At 45.8% G+C, this 15,404-nt stretch overlaps 1 protein-coding gene across 2 annotated transcripts in view; it reads left to right on the top strand.

Annotated features, from left to right (window-relative positions):
• The window catches only part of LOC147708237 (uncharacterized), a 787,595-nt gene that overhangs the window by 452,933 nt on the left and 319,258 nt on the right, over positions 1–15,404 (top strand). The window lies entirely within an intron of this gene.

A 15,404-nucleotide genomic window follows, 5' to 3' on the forward strand; every position in this document is an offset into this window, starting at 1 on the left:
ATTCCTACTGAGTATTCACCCTTCCACTTCAATGGCCATTGCTCCTTCTGCTCTAAGATCCTGATCGCCTCATATTAGTCACCACAGCAGGGCTGACAGGAAGTGAGTGAGTGGTAAGGTGAGCGTCTACAAATCTAAACCGCTGGGGAAAGATGGGGTTGTGCAGCAGTGCCAGGACAGGGGAGATCTGTCGCTGTGGGAGGGAGGAGCACAGAAGTGCCTATCAATGCACATTTATCTATCTATCATGGTGTGTATGCAACTGTGTGCCATCATCTTTGAATGTGGCATTATGCCTGTGTGTGTGTTCTGCTTATTGTGTTTTTCGGAGGTTCTGTGGCTAATTGCCCCTTTGTGTCAGTACATACGTGTACCTACCTGTGCCTGTTTACTATTTTTGCCTTTTGGTGTGTTTCCTGTGTACATGTGCGTGCAAGTGTGTGCATTTCTGTATGCTGTGCATTAATGAGATAAAGAATTTAATGTGATTTAGCTTAACTTTGAGATGTAAAATTGTCCTTCATGCATTGCAACGGAAGCACTCCAGGTGGAATGATTACACCAAAGAGTCAGTATTGAGCTGTGATAGAAAGATACTCCTGTGGGTCGAGCCAAAGCCCACCCTGTATAGTTAAAGACACAGTAACAATAGATTATTCAGGCAACTACACTGTCCAGCCTGACCTACAAAGAATGCCATCTCAAATTCTCTGTATTGACATTGATGCTTGTGGTGATATGTTGATCGGAATGCCCCAGTTGTTACACAATTTCACAAATAAGTTATTTTGAAATCATATCCAACTGTAACCAAAGTTTCTGATCATGTGTGTTTGTGGTGATTATTTGCTCAAAATGTTCCATTTACAACAATGTTCAATATAAGGTGCTTTAAAGTCATATCCAATTTTAATCAATGGTTCTAACTAAAAGGTCGATTATGTTGGTGGATGGACCTCGTTCCGTCCGCCACCCCCGAGGTGAAGGGACCGTCCGCAGGGTTAGCGACATTCCCTCCATAGCGATTAGGATGTGACCGCCACCCTGGCGGTCACATCCCGTATCTTTAACATTGCGGCGGGTGCTGCTTGATGCAGCACCCGCCGCAAAGTTAAAAATGCATGCTTTGCATTTGCATGCACAAAGCTGCAGGCCCTGCGCGGTGCCTGCCGCTTTGTGCATGCACATGCAGGGGGTACCATAGGTACCCCCATGTGCACCCCCACTCCTTCAACGGGCCCCCAAAGTAAAGTCCATATGCTTTTCCGTGGCGGCATTGCCACCATGGAAAGGCATCTGCTTTTGGCCATCCTAATATGGCTGGCGGTGTCTGACAGACAAAGCTACCATATTAGACCTTTTCCACCGCGGTCGCGTTGGGACCACGGCGGAAAAGCAGCGGACGGACTTCCCCTCAACCACTATCCCCCCGCCATTGTAATATGGTGGGGTAAAATAGGTGGCGGACGGGCTAGAATGGCGGACGGATCGCCACCGCCTGCATGGCGGTGGCGATCCGTCCGCCATCCTAATTGACCCCTAAGTGAGCTTTAAAACTGAACTTGTTCCCCAACCTTTCCAAAAGTTTCCATATGGGGAGAACTATAACCAGTGCTCCCCGGCCTTTTTAAATGGTCATTAAATCCAACTTGAATGGCACATCCCATATAAAAGTGCACCATTTTACATGGTTTTCACAAAAATTACTTTAGCCAGAACCTTGCTGTACTCTCTTTAAATCCACCCACTTCTGGCCAATGTTACTGGCCACCAACCTCCAGTCTTCATACACCACAGTTTTTCCTAAAATTTCTTGCGAGGAAACCTTCAAAACTAAATATAACCTTGGTGTGACCAGTGCATCTAGGCCAGAGGTATTCAAACTGTGGGATGCGACCCCCAGGGAGGCCACAGAGTCTTGGGAAGGGGGTCAAGCATTTTCAAGACTTGTTTCTGCCTGAAATCCAGAACATGTGCTCACCGGCTGAGACACTTCATTCTGATCTTTAAAATGCTTCATCTTAAGTTAATTGAGGCTTCTGTGCTGTGAAATGAAGAGGCCTGGTAGACAGCTAAAACAGTCCTTTGTGCCATGGTGCCTGCTTGCCTGAATAAAATGCAAATTTCAGTTAATCTGAAAATGTAAAAGGTGCTTGGGAGCAGTTCTGGCTTTAATTGTTCATTCACTCCAAGCACTGAGATGACAAAGATTTTTTTTTTGAATGGTAGTACTAAGAGTTTTGGAACTGAGCTGTGATGTGCATGCTTTCAATCATAATTGTATTTACACAGCGCTTAGTGCCCCTGAGGAGGTGTTGAAGGGATATTTATGCAAAAAAATGCATTATGTATGGTCATGTGTTACTAAAATCTACATTTTGGAAGCTCCATTTTATCCTAAAACAATTTGTACAGTTTGTAGGTGTCTATCATATAATCTGTGTAATGCAAGCATAAAATAATGACTTACACATTCAAAGTGCTTTCTGTCACAGGCTGTGACCTCGTAGCACTAGAAAAACACAAGTCCCTATTCTCCTTTGCACCAACCAAATTCAATTCTGTGGCTCTCTGGTTATACACAGACCTCTGCAGTGCATTAACTAATAGAGGTTTCATAATGTACTACAGTGCATTTTTCTCTGAGTAGCAACTTTTTAAAATTTATTTTTCATTTAAGCTACCCTTTATTTTATATGTAGCTACCTGATATTGAAAGACCTAAAGAACTAACAAAATAGTTTGGGGCTGATTTATGAGAGGCTTGCACATCAAGACATAACTTTTTTTGAGGCTCCGGCGGCACAAACATCTCAATCATATCTATGAGGCAAGTCAAAGTCACTATGCGTTGCTTTGCATGGCCTCATAGATATGGAGTAAGACAAAGAAGTGCACGTTGCAGGGTTGCCTTACTCTATGTAAAGTAGGCGTTCTATGGACATTGCGGTGGGTGTTCCTGCGCAACACCTTTGGATTTTGAAGCTGCCCCAGATTTACAAAACCATGTAAACCTGTAGCAACGGCAAAACCTTTCTCCTCCCCATTGCAGGCGAAATGAGGAGAAATGTTTTCATTTATCTTTGTTATTTCCTCTTTCCATGTGTGCTGCATTCAGCAGTACACATAGAAAGATTGTGTGCTGCATTCAGCAGTAGACATAGTAAGAGGAAAACCCCGCTCTGGAGTGTTTTTGTGCAGGAAGGTGCCCTCATTGGCGTTAGACAGAAATGTGTGCACCAACGCAGCGGGAAAGGACAGGACAGTACCATATTTCATAAATAAGGTGCATTCCTACCCTTTCACATTGGCAGAAGACAGCACAGCAAGACGAATTGTGGCACTGCCCTACACCATTTCCTCATAAATGAGGCCCTTTACTTTTAGCCACACGTTTGACTACGCCCCACCCTCACTGACCTTTGGTTTGCTAAACACTGTTTAGTATTATTTCCCCACTGTCAAACTGATTTGCTGTGGGCATTGGGAGCATTTATGGAGTACCAAGTTCTAGGAAATGTTGTCAGGAGGGGGTCCATAAGCCTAAAAACGTTTGACAGGGGGGGTCTCAGCATTAAAAAGTTTGAGGACCTCCGATCTAGGCCAATGTGCTTGAAAATTCTGCAATTGCTCTGCTTTTCTTAAAAGTCCCTTTGACAATTATAATAAAACTCCCCTTAAAGTAATCTTTAATTCAGTTTTGATCGGTGTTACTGATAAACCATTTGCCACTTTTCTTTCCAAAGGCACAGTGAATATGTCATGACAAATTTACAAATTACAATTAATGAATGAGGGACGCTATTTTGTGTCCAGGCCTTTTTTGTACCATTCTGTCGCTGCTATACAGCCAGTAGAAAGTCTGAGAAGCTGAGTTTGCAATGGGACATGAACTTGTGAAAGTTGAACAAGAGTGGGAGAACAAATATCTAGATACAAGAATGTGGAAAAATGAGACCGGCAAAAAAGATAATCGAGGGACGCAAGGGAGTGCTGGGGTTTCACAACAATAGACTTCTATGTTCAAAAGAGCAGCAAGATTGTTAGCCTTTAGATCACAGTGCTCATTCTTTGCAATGCTTATCTAGTTATGGAAGCAATCACGTGAAACTATTTGGTTCAGGCCGTAGTGTAAGTTAGAAAAACCATTCAGACTAACTGGGTACCAATGGGGCACTATATCAGTTGCAGATTTATATATTGATATTTCACAATTACCTTTCACATATTTATATTTGCATCACATTTCACACATATTGTTGGTTGTGTAACATTTCAAACACATTTCAGATTTTAGGCACAGGAAGGGTAAGCGATTTTTGTGTAACATTTCAAACACATTTCAGATTGTAGAAAGGTAAGTGATTTCCAGTCAAATAAATGAGCCAGGACTCAAACTCAGGTTTTAAACTCTGCTATTTAACACTAGACCTGGGGCCGTATTCCAGTAAGTGCCCCGGGGGGCGCAATGGACGTTTGCGCCCATTTTGCGCACCTCCGTGGCACTTTGGTCTGTATGTGTCTTGTAAAGCGCACTGCTGCCCTGAGGCATCGTGGCGCTGTAGACCGCTGGGGAACCCGTCCTGGCTATCCCTGTGAGATGGTCCCTACTGGGTATCTCCAAAGTGAAACCAGGCATCCCCGGCGAATGTGGGGGGCCGTTGTAGAGATGAGGCAAGCTAATGCCCAGAGTTGCCGAGTGCGATCCCTGGTTCGAGAAGGCACAGAGGCGAGTATTATCGAGTCCGCTGACCCTGGTCCACGACCCTGCCGCGTCAGGAATTGAACCCTGGTCCCGGGCCGTTCTCTGCTAAACTCTGCCGACTTTGGTGCTGAAAACCAGGGTTCGAGCCTCGAGGTCGCGTCCACATCCTGTGATTCTGGGCAAATCACTTAATCTCCCCGTGCCTGAATGTGTAATGTAAATATGGTGCTCATGTAAAAAGGGCTCCAATATCTTAGGGTCGAATTTGCGCTATATAACTATGCACAAAAAAATAGGGGCGCAGACGCTTGTGAGTCCCCTTCTGTAATACCGATAGCGCTGGCGCACTGAAAGCACCAGCGCTACTTTCAGGGGCCTTGACCCATAATCTGCCTTTGTACTACTGATTCTTACTTCAGGCTGTTTCGTTTTAGTGACCTTTATTCTAAAGTTTGACTTTCACTGGAACTGTTTATTCAGAAAGGAAACATTCAAATGCACGCCATTTGATGAGCCCGGTCATTAGTGTCAATAGGCCCCAATTTGGCCCGCTTGTTTATGTGTCTCATGATCTTTGTTAGTAGTTTAACTGGTTCGAGTTTTTTACCGGGGTGTGTAGCAATCTAACTCGAGGTTTGGGGAATGACTGACTGCATGTAGTCTATTGCAATTCTAGTTTAACTCATACATAATACCTGGCCACTTCAGTTCTCCAGGCATTTGTTCAAATATTTCATGGTAAACAAGGTTTCTTTCAAAACGAAGCATTTATCCTGTTCCATTACTATTGACATGCGAAAAAAAAGTGTCACATATATATTCAGGACTACACAATGGAGGGTGCCCACGATTAAGCACAATCTCTCTGTGTATCATCAGTGGAGGCTACACTCTCCAGTGTTACCTGAGCATTCCTAATGTTGTAGGTTTCTTGCTTATTTGGAATAATATTGCCACTCACTGCTGAATTACATTTTATCTCCCTCTTCATACCTACAAGAACAAGCATTTGTAAGGCAATAGGTCTCGCATTTACGCAAATGACAATGCCTTTTATTTGTGTTTTGTTTTTGAAACATAAATAAGGCATTGCCATTTACAATACCAATGGCTGAAACTCGCGTAAATGCGAGACCTATTGCAATGCAAATGCTTGTATTACTTTGGTGGTGCTAAACTACTTTTCACAAATGTTATCTAACAAACGTTTGTCCTCTGATCCATAGCTATCATGGGTAAGTCCAAAAAGCACACTGAAACATGATTTGTACTTTTTGGTACTGGGCAGCTAAAATTAGTGCTAATATACCCCTGCTCTTCTCCTTAGTTAATAAGATGAACTTCCTGACACCTCCTATCTGTGGTTCAGGTATCATTTGACACACAATTGAAATGAATGAGCAGTGATGCAGAGGTTTACATTCCCGATTCTAAATGAGTTGGAAATATAGTTTAAGCATTGATATGTCTGGCCCTTTGAAGGCCATACATATCAGTGGAGACACATCAAGACTAGGGCTCCCCGTTTTATGGTGTTTATTTTTTGATAATTTCCGTCTGTATTTATCCATATTTATTTTTGGGTTGTTTTTTCAGTATTTATCCATATTTATTTTGTCGGGAGCAAAAAAAAGACGCTGTAGCTAGTATTTCTTCACATTTATTTAAAAAGGCAATGCACGCTCGGTAGTTTTAGGTTCCGATAGATTTATGCAGATGGGCAAATGGGTTACAGCTTTTAACAAAGAGATCCTTTTGTTACTTGCTGTTAATAAATTGCAAACTTTCTAATATAAGACAGTGAGCTATGAAGGGTCTTGTAAACCTCGCTGTCTTATGTAACACTTCCTATGCATTTTTTTACACATGATTTATTGTATTGTAATTGCTTTTAAATAGCGCTTACTACCCTTGACAAGGCATTGAAGAGCTTTTTTTATCCAGTAGCACGCACTCAAAAAATCAGGGATTGTGAATAGCATGACTTTCCGTGGTGGTCACATATTAGTCAGGAAAATAATATTATTTGAGTAGAGGTGAAAGAATTATGTTTTAGAATGGATAAAATCAATATTTGCAATTGGTACGCATGCATATTGTCTTGTCACTGACCTAGCAGTGCTAAAATGAATGCCTCCCCAGACTGAAAATGCTGCAGTACTGTTAGAACTGGGATTTCTGGTTGGCTAAGGCTTACGCCAAAGCCAGGCAGAAACCACCATTCTAGTCAGGGCCAGGGAGTCACATGCCAAGATAACCCCTGCTCACCCCCTTGGTAGCTTGGCACGAGCAGACAGGCTTATCCCGGAGGCAATGTGTAAAGCATTTGCGCACGCACACAGCAGCAACAACATCCTAGGCACACCACAAAAGGAACTCCACACAAGGTTATATAAAAAAAAATTTGTATTGTCAAAACACATCAGATAGTGATCACACAATATACATTGTGCCAACTGGCACAGGCAATATTCACAAGGGATTATTTACACCAGGACAGGGCCACGTGGGCCACTGTCAGAATCAGCACTTAAAATAACTAGCACTTAGAATAACTGTAACACCAAATAACAATTATAGATCACAACCAGTAACCACTGGTAACAGGTAGGTACACACTACGCAATACTAAGAACCATAGGCATAGATCACGCATGGACACATAACCTCTCTAGTATAAACTATACTTGGCAAAGCAAACTTCTAAGCATGAGCACCTTTAAAAGTATAACACAAGCATAAAGGCAAAGCACATTACGCAGCAATCACATTTAGGCCTAAATAGTATAACTACAGTAGGCAATCTCTCACTTGTCTAAACACATTAGACCCTACCCCTATGCATAACTCACATTTAGGGGCGTAACTCACAGTGTGAAAACACCTCACTAGCATAAACCTACATAGTTAAAATGACCTCATAATCATAAACCCAAGTTTAGAGGTATAAAAGACAGGGTGCGTAAAACATACTAAATGCATTACATTTCCTAGCACCACATTACTCTAGCACATAAATCACACTAGGCAATTACCATCACATACATAATAGATAATCACATTGCACCAAAATAAAATCACATTAGGGCCTTGCGCCCTAGCCACATACCAGCCCCCTGGCCAACTGGTCATCCCAAGAAGGGGCTCAAATGCCCTGTGTCCAGAATGTCAGGGCGCGCTGCCACGCAGCGCCAGTCAGGGGTGCGCAAACCTAAACATTGCAGCTGCCCACTAATTGCTGGGCAGCTGTAGAAGGCCTGGCTCCTCTGTGCCATCTCTGTCCCTCCCAGGGACTCTCACTCAATTGCGCCTCAACGGTGCAGCTGCCCACTACTTGCTGGGCAGCTGTAAATCCACTGGGGCCTGGCACCACTGTGCCGCCTCTGTCCCTCTCAGGGACTCTCTACAAACATGGCACCACTGTGCCACACCACCGGGGGGAATATGGCCCCTCTGGGCTCAGCAAGAAATGATTGCCCCCTCGTTGGAGCTCGCAGGTTCAGGAATAAATATTGCCATCTTGGAGTGCACTAGCGTTCCACTAATAATCATGCCCTCAAAGCACACAATGCTTACAGCGTGTTTGGAGCCAACTAGGGTGGCGGGGCAGCCCTCACTACTCAATTCCCCCCAGGCAAGGACACACCACGGCTCAGGACTTATCTCCGAGCGTTACCTGGGGTGGGCCATTTCGTGAAGGGCTGGGAGTCCTGCGGCACCTCCCGTACTCCGGTCGTCGCTCCCTCGATGGAGGCTCCTTCGCGGAGGGTGCCCCAGCCTGAACCAATCCGTGCGCGGCTTAACAGACGAGCCCCTTGTGATGCCGCAGCCTCTTCCCGGAGTCAGCCACTCACAGCGCGGCTCAACAGACGAGTCCCTTGTGACGCCGCAGCCTCTTCCCGGAGTCAGCCACTCACAGCGCGGCTCAACTCTGCTGACGACGGCGGGACCCGGGCCGATGGCGGTAGCTTTCCTCGGCTGTTCTTTGTCCCGGGCAGTGGCGGTGATTCACAGACTTGTTAATTCGGGGCACGGCAATCCCCCTCACAGGGCACAGAGTGTAGAACGGCCGCCCATGACGTTAGCAGCTTACTCGGGGGACAAAAGGGCAGGAGCGCTTCCCTTCGAGGGAAAACCACAGCGCTCTGCCAAAAATAAAGCGCTCACGTCGCGCTGGGGGCACAGACAGCCTACAAGTCCCCAGAGATGACCCCTGCATCAAGAAGGGTCCCAGTAACTCAGGATTCACTGAAAAGGGTCCTGGGGGCAAAGTGAAGCAAAGGAGACCCCATGCAAACAGATCCTTCAGGAATCCAGGTCCATCAGCAGTCCAGGGGCTGGGCAGGACCCAGAGAGGCAAGCCTTCCCCTGGGCCCCAGCAGCTGCACGCCCCTGGTTGATTCCAGTCAGAAACAAGAACACTTTACAAGAGGTCACAGCCTCTTTTTATACACAGAAATCCCTTTGTCTAGCAGGGTGTAGGCAATGTAAAAACCAGCTACAACTGGTTATGGGGAACTCCCTTTCACTGGCCAGGCTAGGGACATCAGACGCACCACAGGGGGTGGAGCCAGCATTGTGTGGTGAAAGCCCAGCCCTATTCAGGTCCCAGGTGCAGCCCCTCCCTCACATCAGCATGCTAATCTCAACACTCACCACTGGGGCAGACCCATCCTGACTCCTGGAGCCAGGCTCACCAGCCAGCTCCAGCCAATCACACGCCAGACACAAATTACACAAACATGTCAACTTCTAGAAGTGCCACTTCCACACTAGACACAATCATGCCGCATACATCATTGCGCAGCATTCAATCTCACGAGTTCGCACATACCAAACTCGACCCTGCACTCCCCACACATCAGGAACTACCATGGTCACACATATTCCCCATGCATTCCTATGGGAGGGCAGGTCACTCTCACCACACACACAGAGAGCGCACACACTTTACACTGGACAACAGTGAAAAAGTGCGCAGAGACCTAAAATCCCCAACACCAGGTTACAGAAACAGGCTAGGCAAAAGCAAAAAGTTTCGGGGTGAACCAGCCAAAAGGGCCGGGTCCAAAAGGTACTCTGCAGTAAACACAGTGCTGTGCAGAGCTCCCTGTGAAAGTCACGCTACACACTGGAGTAAGTAGTGGGAGAGATATGATTCAAGGAGAACCTGACCCGAGGCACCCTGTGAAATCATAGTGTATTCCAGCCACAGTCTCAGCAAGCCAGACAGGCATATTCTGAAGCCGAATAAGAATCCCTGAGAGCATTTCATCTTTTTCTTGAAACAGAAACCATTCACCCTTGTAGCAGACCACCTTTCCCTGCTTTTAATCTGCAAAACTCCTAAAGTGAAACTTCCCCTCACAATAGAAAGGCGGTGCCTCTGTCTACAGGACTAGAAACAATTCACAGGTTCCACTTGGCAAATGACTACACCGCACTCTCAGTGACTGAAATTTCCAGAAAAATACCTGAGCTATGTAGTCAAGCCGGTCAAACCCGTGCACTCAGCAAGGACGTGTTAATGCAAGCATCAATGAGTGGTCCAGCGCAGAAGGCATCCTCTCCGCTCCTGGACCATAAGCAGTGGGGGGCTCAGAGTGCGCCCACAGGCAGCACTTGTAGCCCCTTGGCACAGCTCAAGTTCTTCAGGTACTCACGGACAGGACGGACCAGCAGCTGCCATGGACTCATTGTGAGAGAACACATGTCTCCTACAACATCAGGCAGAGAAGCCAGGCCATGACAGCTGCCAAGGGACAGTGCCAACAAAACTTCCAGTACACCAGAAAGTATGGGTTCCAGCTCTAAGATGCCCCTCGCGGCGAAAAATGTGGGTGAATGTCACAAGTGCCAAAAACTGAGCAAGACTCTGGCACCAGAGACCTGCAAATGCCCGGCCTGACTCATGTGCTGAGAGGGCCCCTGCAGCTCTCCCCCCTCCCCCCGTGGAATGGTGGGGGGTGCGAGCTGCACAAAGCTAATCACTTCACAGATACTCTCAAGTATCTGTGAAGTGATTAGCTTTGTGCATTTGTTTTACCTTCCTTTCTTTTAAGTGTGCATCCCGCCGCACCTCTGCTCCTGCCAGGACAGCTCCAATTCAGGATACTTAAACAAAAGGAAGCCCTAATAGCCCCTTAACATCGACCTTTCTATTAATTCAGCTGAAATCTGTGACACCCTCTCCCTGCCTGCGCTTGGACAGACTTGTCTTCGAGACCAATTAGCCTTAATCGAGACATAGGAAATGTAGCCTGCGGACATCCTCCGTTGTGAAGCACCAAAGCAAGATGGGTTAATGACAGCCAATCCATTTAAGAACAGATGCCAGGATTGGACGAAACTGGGAGTGCAGACAATGTGCTGGGTCTGTGGCCTGGACATTCCCCTCCAGGGAGGTCTCAATCATGTAGTTTGCATTAAGGGTCCGAAGCTGCTCTTGCAAACCGAACATGTAACTTATGGTTTATTGTGGTCGAAATATCAACCGTCAAAAATATCACATCCACTATGGTTATCATTAATTGATATACTAAGCAAATGTGGAATTAATAATACTTACGTCAATGCTATAGTGATAGCCAATAGAGTAAACACGATATTTTAGAGGTCAATATTTCTTCCGCAGCACAGCATTCAAATACTCCTTTTCATATTCTAGAGGGAAACCTGAATATCTATGTAAAGAAAACTCCTCCGCCTGCAGACCAAATGATTCAATGCGGATCAAGATTGGTCATCCTTCCTAGGGGCTCCTACAATTTTAGACACTTGGTCTGAGGTTTGGCTCAATAATTGATACAATAAATATTCCATTCTCTTTTCCAGCCTTTAAGGGCATAACACATTAGCTAGACTGCCTCATGGGGAGGGACTCTTGTGATATATTGAATGATTGTCGAATACCTCACATGTTGAGCATTAAATAATGTGCAACATGTTGGAGCCGGTCGGAGAACGAGTAACTGGTAAAGGGGACTTCACAGGAAGTCTAGAAGAGCACTTTGCAAAGCAACAATAACAAGTGCAATATATTTCACTCAGCAAGAAAACACGTGACTTCCCAACATATGTGTCCTTTGACTTGCTGAACACAATATCTGAGAAGGAGTAGGAATGACATATTAGGAAGAGATTATTGAATTCACATTTACGTTAAAAAAGCTATAGAACACGCTACACAAAAACGCGGACAACTACCCCTCCCATTCCACACAACACACTCAGACATGCACAAGCTTAATATAGACACACAGAGCCACTCAGCATACGCAGTCTGTACAAAACACGCACGGACCGCCCACAACAACACCATACACATTCATTGACAAATGCAGGCTCAAAACAAAGCCACTCAGTGTTTAAATTCTACACAAAAAAACACGCATGAGCCCTATCAACCCACACTGACATGTTGGCAAGCTGGCTTCTTATATACACACACACTCAGACATGTCCCTACAACACAACACACACTGACAAGCAGGCTTCACATATATAAGCACACAGATGTAAAAAATACAGAGACACACACAGATATAGACACCCACTGACACCACACATAACTGCCCCGGCACACAATACAAATGCACGGGCACACACACACTACACAAGTACTTACTGACTCACTAGCAGACACATATACCCACAGACTCCAAACATATTCACGGGCACGCCGCACACATACGTGCGCTCCATGTACACAAAGTACAAATACTCCTAAACTACACAGGCACACACTGACTTTCATACCCACAGATCTGTAATTCATTCACAGACACTTCACACACATACAGATACACAGAAACACACATACACGCACACACTAGCCAGGCAGATAAACACAACCCCACACAGCTCATAGTAAATCCACACGCAGTCCGCAGCTCTCACCGTCCTGGGCTGCCTCCCTGATGCTGCAGTTGCAAATATGCTTGATCTCCTTGCCAATGTGACAGTTAATGACAAAGGACAAGTTGTTGTTGTTGGTGCTTGGCTCCTTCAGCAGCTTTATCTTTGCCGGATAAAAGGCTTTCTTCCGCGCCTTCCCCTGGCTGCATGTCTGGGGCACAGCTCTCCCAGCAGCCCGGCGGTGGTAGCGGAGAAGGAAACATCCCAGGCTGCCTGGCGCGCATGAAATCCGACATCCGTCAACTCCTGCAGCCTCAGTGACAAACCGATGTGTGCTTGCACACACACACATCCACGCGTTCACACATACACAGTGATTAGGAGAACAAGGGGCGAAAAGGCACGCCAAAGTAGTGCTAAAAGTCTAAATGACACATAGGTACTGTGTAACGCTCGAAGTAAAGGGGCCAATAGCCATAGAAGGGTACAGATGACAACATAATAAGCCGGGACTACCAAGCCTCATTATCAATCAGGCGGCAACATTACCAAAAAACAATGAGACCAGCCAATCCAAAACATGGGTGGAGAGTGGGCGGAGCTTCCACTCCATACAAGATAACTGCATGCCTCACAAAGTGAGCAGCGCATGCGTGCTGCCGCTATAGGCTCGACCTAAAAAGGAGAGAAGCAACATCGAATTCAGGAACATTGAGATTCTGCAAAAAATATCCCTTCTGAATATTCGTGATTGTTTAACTTTTTTTCCGCTACAATGTAATGGCTTTTGAAAGGCACCTGAAAAAAATCATCTTTCTGAAACAAAGATTTTATGCAGATTCTCACATCATGGGCTCTTTTGATAATGTGCAAATTGTTGTGAAGTCCTTGCAAAAAGGACATTTAAAATGTATATGCATTTTTATTAAGGGCAGGCATGTGCTCATTAATGCAGATACAGAATTTAAGAGCCCTGTTAGACTTGGCATCTTTGGCCTGGTTTTCCCTGACGTTTTGCCTCTACCTCCTGTATTTTTGATGCAGTGCTGGATTTTGTTTTTGCTGACTTAGATGCTTAGGGCACTTTGCCATTGCTGATCAGTGTCATAGTGCAAGTGCTCCCTGTGTAAATTGTGTTTACAATTGGTTCTCCATGATTGGCATATTTCTTGTATTGGTAAGCCCCTAGTAAAGTGCACTGAGTGTGCCAGGGCCTGTAAATCAAATGCTACTAGTGGGTCTGCAGCACTGATTGTACCAACCACACGAGTAGCCCTGAAAAGATGTCTCAGACCTGCCACTGCAATGTCTGTGCACAGTTTGTTAACTGACATGTCGACTTGGCAAGTACACCCACTTACCCCTGGGCAGGGTGCAGTGTATGTTAAAGGTAGGACACCTACTGGTGTGTGTGACCTGATAGGTAAATACTGACAATTTTGTTTTCCACTATTGAAAGGCTCTCTTGCCCCATAGGATAGAATGGGAAATGCTTTGCAACATCTTACAAGTATAACTTCCCATTGGTACAAGATAGAGGAATACATTTTAGGCTCTCTGAACTCAGAATTTAATAACACATCTTTTAGTAAAGAGGGTTTTTAAATTGTGTGTTCGGAAATGCCACTTTTAGAAAGTACAAACAACAATTGATGGACAGAATGCAGAACAATGTCATACATTCAACCCAGTACAGACATCTGGGCCTAAATCCATCTTTTTTTGCATTCCACACCACCCCAGTTCAGACATGGCCATATGCAAATCAGCCTTGACCCTGTGCCTCATGGGAACAGGCCAGCCCGAACTGCCAAGCCATGTCTTCCCTGGACCGGAATCAAGCATCATAGGACCGGTTTCCGGCTATCAGCCGTCTTCAGCCAGGATAGCTTGACTCCAGTGGAGTGGAGGGCACGGCACTCACGACTGAGCATACCCTTCCCACTCGGGGTGACAAATGCAAAAACAACAATTGATAGACAGAATGCAGAACAATGTCATACATTCACCCCAGTACAGATATCTGGGCCTAAACCCATCGTTTGTTTGCACTCCACACCACCCCAGTTCAGACATGGCCATATGCAAATCAGCCTTGACCCTGTGCCTCATGAGAACAGTCCAGTCCGAACTGCCAAGCCATGTCTTCCCTGGACCGGAATCAAGCATCCTAGGACCGGTTTCTGGCTATCAGCTGTTTTCAGCTGGGATAGCTTGACTCCAGTGTTGTGGAGAGCACGGGACTAACGTCTGAGCATACCCTTCCCACTCGGGGTGACAAATGCAAAAACAACAATTGATGGACAGAATGCAGAACAATGTCATTCATTCACCCCAGTACAGAGATCTGGGCCTAAATCCATCGTATTTTTGCACTCCACACCACCCCAGTTCAGACATAGCCATATGCAAATCAGCCTTGAACCTGTGCCTCATGGGATTAGTCCAGCCCGAACTGCCAAGCCATGTCTTCCCTGGACCAGAATCAAGCATCCTAGGACCGGCTTCTGGCTATCAGCCATCTTCAGCCAGGATAGCTTGACTCCAGTGGTGTGGAGAGCACGGGTCTTACGTCTGAGCATACGCTTCCCACTCGGGGTGACAAATGCAAAAACAACAATTGATGGACAGAATGCATTCTGTGTGCATTTGCCTGTTTGTGTATTGACTGTCTGGTTTTGCAGTGACAGAGGCTGGGGTTGTGCATTCACTGTAGACAGCCCGGGGGGGGTTACCCGGCTCTTCCTGAATGACTCAGAGCTGCGCTGAATGGGGCTTGGCTGCATTTGGAGTAGTAGGAGGAGATTTCCTTGCACCTGAATAGAGCCTTTCTCCCTTGCAC

Source organism: Lissotriton vulgaris, chromosome 6 (assembly GCF_964263255.1).
Source record: "Lissotriton vulgaris chromosome 6, aLisVul1.2, whole genome shotgun sequence".
Lineage (NCBI taxonomy): Eukaryota > Metazoa > Chordata > Amphibia > Caudata > Salamandridae > Lissotriton > Lissotriton vulgaris.